We start from the raw sequence: 6,458 nt of genomic DNA, 5'->3' as shown, positions 1-6,458 counted from the left end.
GTGTATTGATAGTGATTGGTGCCGACTTGGAACCGCAGGAACTTCCTGTGTTTGTGTGCAATGGGCACATGGAAGTAAGCATCCTGTAGGTCTATAGCGCATAGCCAGTCTCCCTGTTGCAACTGAGGGTAAATCTGATGCAACGACAGCATGCAAAACTTTTCCCTGCGAATCCATTTGTTTGCCTGCCGCAAGTCCAGAACGGGCCTGAACTCGTTCTTGTCTTTCTTGCGAACTAGAAAGAACCTGGAGTACAGCCCTCTTCCTCTCTGAGACAGAGGTACGTCCTTCATCGCCCTTTTCCTCAACAGGATATCCGCTTCCGCCTGAAGCTCGCGCAGCTGAAACTGCGAGCTGACCGGGGGAATTGCTGGAGGAGGGCTGGTGAACCGAAGACTGTATCCATTGCAAACAATATTCAGCACCCATTTGTCCTGAGTAATTTTTCTCCACTCTGCCAGAAAAAATTTAATGCTTCCCCCTACCGGAGTGGGTAACAGATCCGGGGGAAGTAGGTTCCTAGGGCCTAGACCCAGCCTGGCCCTTGGGCGCTGGGGCAGACTGCTGGCCTCCTCTGCCCTTCTGGTGCTTCTGGAACGGCTTACGGAACTGGTGTTGCTGTTGCGATTGCCCCGAAGCCTAGCCCCTTCCTCGGCCTTGCCCGCCGAACCGCTGTTGGAAAGGGCGGTACTGCTTCTTGGTCTCTATAGGCTTCTCCAGGCCCACAGCCGTTAGCGTCTCGGCCTCCGCCTTCATGCGGGCCATCTCATCGCCCGCATGTTTTCCGAAGAGGGTCTCACCGGAGAATGGTAGGTTGGCCACCCTCTGCTGTGCGTCCGGTTTCAGGGAGGTAAGCCGGAGCCACGCGTGGCGTCGTTGGTTGACTCCGTGGCAAAATCCGTGAGCAGCCAACAGGGAAGAGTCCGCTGCCGCGCTGATAATCTGGTTCGCCACCAGCATCCCCTCACTCAGTACTTCCATGAAGTCCTCACGCTTCTCCCGAGGTAAATGCTCTGCAAATCGCTCGAGGGAGTCCCAGAGGGCTCGGTCGTATCGGCCCAACAGCGCCGTGGCACTCGCAGCTTTCATGGAGGTAGCGGAAGTTCCACAGACTTTCCTCCCCGCCGAATCCATCCACCTCGACTCCTTATCCGGGGGAACCGTGGAGGACGGAGTGGTGGCATGCTGCTTGCGGGCCGCCGTCACAATGACAGTCAGGAGGAGGTTCCGTTTTCAGAAAGGCCGGATCCGAATCGGGAGCCCGGTACTTCTTCAGTAACCTTGATGGAGCCGCCCTCGTCACCGCAGGGGTGAGAAACAGGGCCATAGCCGGTTCTTCCAGGCCCGGCACCAGAGGCAGGAGAGGACGAGACAGGTGTTTTTGATGTAAAGTCTCAAAAATGACTGACGTTTTCGGAGTAGGCACCGTCAGGGATATGCCCAACTTCGCAGCGCCCCTTAAAAGGACGTCATGGAACGCCACCAGGTCATCTATCGGGGACACTCTTGTGTCCGGTGACCCCGATAGGGTAGGAGAATAGTCCCTGGTCCCAGAGGACCTCGTGTGTGAGCGAGATTCGCGCCTCCTATGGCGGCGTCTCGACCTCGTGGATGATCTGCGTCGCGATCTCTCCCTTCTCCTAGAGCGAGAGCGAGACCTGCCCACCCGTGGCCGCTCCGTCGGCTTTCGTGGAGGGGTCTTCCTTGGCTCCTCACGGGGCTTCGGTTTTGGGGTCCCCTTAGGAGGAACAGGCAGAGACGACAGGGAAGTGGACCTCGGAGGAGGAACCTTCGGCTGCGGGGTGGGCCCATGCGGAGGGACCGGAGGTGGTGGAGGGTCTCCTGAAGGGAGTGGAGGTTTGGGTGGAGGGTCCTCCTTAGGAACAGGAGGAGGAGTCTGAGTCCTGGGCCGAGATGGCGTGTACACCTCTGAGTACACCGAGCCCGGTGACCCTTTAGGCGAAGGGTGCGGAGAGCCAGCCCCATCAGCAGGTGACGGCTTCCTCTTGCGTCCCCCACTTGAGGCAGCGTGACTTCTGGGACTAGAATCCCTCTTGCGCCGTTTTGGAGAGGCTGACCGACTCCTAGACGCTGACCGCTGTCTGCTGGACGCAGAGCGTCGCTTTTCTGGCGTCGATCGCCGGCTCCTCGGCGTCGACCCTCTTCTCCTCGGCGTCGGTAGGAAGACCTCGACGTCGACGAAGACGATGACGTCGACGGTGGCTTCGACGGCGACTTCTCCATGATCTTCGACGTCGAGCCGTCACGCCGTCTCGACCCGGAGCCCCGGGGAGAAGGGGAGCACACCGCCGTCATCCCTCTCGACGTCGTCGATGCAATCGATGTCGAGGGAGACCGGGACCGTTTGCTGGGCTTCCTGCCTCTGGGGAGCCCCCCAGAGGCCTCAGCAGAGGCAGAGGGAACCTTCCCAGCCTGCCCAGACCCACCTGCAGCCTGCAGACGCCTCTGCTCAAGGCCAGAAAGCCTGATCTTCAGTCTGTCCCTCAGAGTCCGAGCAGAAAACTGCTGGCAGATGACACAATCCTCAGGGACATGATCTTCAGGGAGGCACACGATGCAGACATCATGGGGATCACTCTTGGCCTTCTTCCTCCCACATGCTGGGCACTTATCAAAAAGGCCAGGCATTTTAAAACCCTAAAACGCCTGAAACAGCACAAAAAAGAGAAAGAGAAACACCAAGAAGTAAACTGCAACACTTTTAGAACACAAAAGTGCCCAAATATCCAATAAACCCTTGAAACAAGGGAGAGCTCAATGCCAGGGTCCTGTAAGCAGGAGCCAGAAAAAAGAACTGAAAGTAGAGGGACCTGCTATGCATTCTGGGATACTGGGAGAAGTTCTGGAAAGTTCTCTTAAAGGCACAGTATCCTATTTAAGCCACATAATGGCAGCCTATGGGGCTTGTCTGTCCCTACCTTCCTCTCTATCATTCCAGAGTCTTTGACTGGGGGAGGCAAGTTTCTCTATGGTAGAAACTGGCAGGCTGTGTTGTGTCTGGTGTTTTTTGGTGGAATTTCTAGTTGAAGTACTGGACAGTGTAGCCTGTGGATATAGGCTGCATTATTTGTCTTTAAATTCTCTCTTAAGTGTCTTTGCAGTTTCTGCATTATTTTGACAACTTAAGAGATTATTTTTGATTGCCGGGGTCCACGCACATGGGCGGGACTATTCACTAGATTATGACTATACACAGAGATCCCCTACAACAGAACTTCATTTACCAGGATGCCTTGCTGCGCACGCCCACATGGGCGGGGACTCCAATTAACAATAAATGTTCTGAACTTACCTGGATGCCTTACTTTGTTGTTTGCATGCCATTGAGAAAGGGCTTACCGCTTGAAACGCGTCTGGCAATATGCATTCTGGAAGTCACAAGTACGTGCTGTGTATGCTGCTTCCGGAGGTGGTGAGCGGCAACCATTCCATGTGTGATGTTTCCTTGGGGACACCTTGTTTTTCTATATATATATATATATATATATATATATATATATATATATATATATATATATATATATATATATATATATTATGCTGGCAGGGCGAGCTTCCGCATATAAAAAATAAATTGCTCACTGCATTTTGGGTCGGCTCCTCTCTCTTTTCCCTTGGTGTGCGCTCCGTTGGATGTGGAGTTCGAGGCGTACTGGATTGGGTGTGTCAAATATATATATATATATATATATATATATATATATATATATATATATATATATATATATATATATATATATATATATATATATATATATATATAGTTAGTCGTGGCAGAATCCAAATTTCGGAAGGAACCACTCGAACACGTTTTCATGCTCTTTCCTTTACTGACATCCTGCAGCAGAAAACCATTCACCGGAGCAATTATAAACATCTTGTGAAATCGTGCCAGACGAGTTTCAGAGCCATAAGCCCTTTCTTCAGTGGCTTCTCGGAGGCACAGGGGGAAAAACAATTATCAAAGCGTGCAATCCTTCATTTATTCCTCCTGCCCTGATGGGCGTGGCATTGAGCATTATGGGAGATGAAGTCCGCTTCGTTTTTAAACCCAGTGGGTGTTTCTCCCAGTGTCTTAAATCCATTTTTAAATTGATGTTTTCTCTTGTAAAATGTCTCTGCCCTGCTTTCTGGTTGCAATATGAGCCTTGGAAGACTCCTCTCTGCTTAGGAGTCTGCCTGCAAGTTCGTCCCGTTCAAAATGCGGCATTGTTGAATACAGCACTTACGGACCCACCGGAGTAGTGGGCTCCTTCCCCGACCCTGGACTAGGCCTTCGTATATCAAGTCGTGGCAGAATCCAGATCTTTATAATTGCTCCGGTGAATGGTTTTCTGCTGGCAGGATGTCATTAAAGGAAAGAGCATGAAAACGTGTTCGAGTGGTTCCTTCCGAAATTTGGATTCTGCCACGACTTGATAGATAGATATATATATATATATATATATATATATATATATATATATATATATATATATATCTATATATATATATATACACACACACACACACACACACATACACACATACACAGCCTTTTTAAAACAGTCTAAACCTTTTTGCTTGCCTGGCAGTTTTATTTGAAGGATGCTTTACTTGTGAATTATTGGGATTTTAGATACAAGCCAAATATTTCACAAGCAACGCATCCTTGAAATAAAACTGCCAGGCAAGCAAAGAGGTTTTGACTGTTTTAAAACGACAGTTTTGAAACTCTAATCCTTACAAACTAGGGTTTCAGGATATTTGACTAGTCCACACTCAAGTCTTGAATTAATCTTGCAGGTGTCCGTTCATGACAGAGTGAGATTCGCTGTGGTAGCCTTTAAATATTTCACAGGGAACCCATGTTCCTGCATTTCTCCAGCCTGGTGCAATGTCATACCTTTTGTTTCCTGACAGCAACATTGATGTCTAACTATTATAAGACGCTCTTGTGAGGAGCGGGCCTGTGATAATGGATCCGGATGGTGTTTCCAGGACTACTGGGAACCGGGAGAGGCCGATTACTGGAGTGGAACAAGCATTGCCAAAAGCAGAGGTCCATATGTGCAATGTGCTGACAACTACTCAGGAAGCACTGATTTGCAAATGATGTGTGATATTGGAAACTGCAACAGTGCCACATAGCAACAATGCCGGAGCGTTTACTTTGGTACCCAAAGGTCCTAAGATATTAGAAGCTTGGCACCCCGTTACTGGACCTTGACAGCCCAATCCATCAGAAATATGTTGTCATGGAGCAGGTAAAATGGCCCTGCAACGTGTTACCAACCCCTTACTGGAAGGACAAGTAAGGATGTTCTCTAAATGAGAGGGCCCCTAAACAGGGTGCCTCACCAACTGAAGAGGGTACTGGGTATCAAAATCTCTGTCATTCCCTTTGCTCATTTGCTGACATCCTCCTGAAATCTGATGCCACTTGTAGTACAGTCAACTTTGCCCTGCAAGGTCAGCAGAATGTTCTGGGCATCATAGTGATGGATGCGTACAGAGTCCTCGCTTCCAATGAACGTTTGTTTCTCAAATTGGGGACATGTTGCATGCCAGTCAGCTGCTGAAAACATGTAGTGACACAACATGAAGCAACCTGGACTGAAGGAAGTGGAGAAGAGTGAAGACAGTAAATCAATATAAGATGGCCAGGAGAAAATCGATGGAAGTTGCTGATTACTTAATACTGAGGCTTCAAATCTATCACAATGAGTGGCTAGAAAACAAGTGACCAGGGAGCGCTAACTTACAGGGAAGCTGAATAGGACTCCTCACAGCTTGCATGATTTTGAACAGTCATGCCACAAACACTGGCAAAGTTAATAGGTTCCAGTTTGAAACCTATTGATTTTGCTAATTCCTTTTATTTGTTAGATAGCCACTGTGAATATGCGCATATCTTTGGCCATCTTTGAAGATATTTTTAGAACAAGTTACCTACCTTCGGTAATGCGTTTTCAGGTACAGACTGTTTAACTGCAGATTCTTCACTTTAGAACATTCCCCAGGAGTCAGGCTGGATCCGGATAATCTTATATATTTCTTCTGAGAACTGTAAGGTGGCGTCCGACGGTTCATACAAATGTTGTCTGCGAAAGAAGTGAGGTCATTTTTCTTACATAGGCACCACCACGGCATGCTGACATCAGTTTCTTCTGTGACTATTTCCACACCAAAAACACAGAGTCAAGACTGACCAATGTTAGCAGTGTGTACAAACAAACATGGGTTTTCGGGTGAATGGGAGAATTGGTGAGGAACCTGCAGTTAAATTCACTATTAAAAAAGAGTTACTGAAGGTAAGTAACTTGTTCTTCTGATGGAGACTTCTAACCGCAGATTCTTCGCCTTCGAATAGATACCCAAGCAATACCTTGCCAAGGGGTGGGTCTACGAACGTCTCGAACCAGGAAGCCCCGGAGGAAGGAACAGTCAAAATGCCC

At 48.8% G+C, this 6,458-nt stretch overlaps 1 protein-coding gene across 1 annotated transcript in view; it reads right to left on the bottom strand.

The window, feature by feature from the left end:
- The window catches only part of BUB1B (BUB1 mitotic checkpoint serine/threonine kinase B), a 440,231-nt gene that overhangs the window by 28,683 nt on the left and 405,090 nt on the right, over nt 1–6,458 (bottom strand). The window lies entirely within an intron of this gene.

Source organism: Lissotriton vulgaris, chromosome 9, assembly GCF_964263255.1.
Source record: "Lissotriton vulgaris chromosome 9, aLisVul1.2, whole genome shotgun sequence".
NCBI lineage: Eukaryota > Metazoa > Chordata > Amphibia > Caudata > Salamandridae > Lissotriton > Lissotriton vulgaris.
The sequence above is the reverse complement of the archived record's forward strand: the minus strand, read 5'-3'. Positions and strand labels throughout refer to the sequence as shown.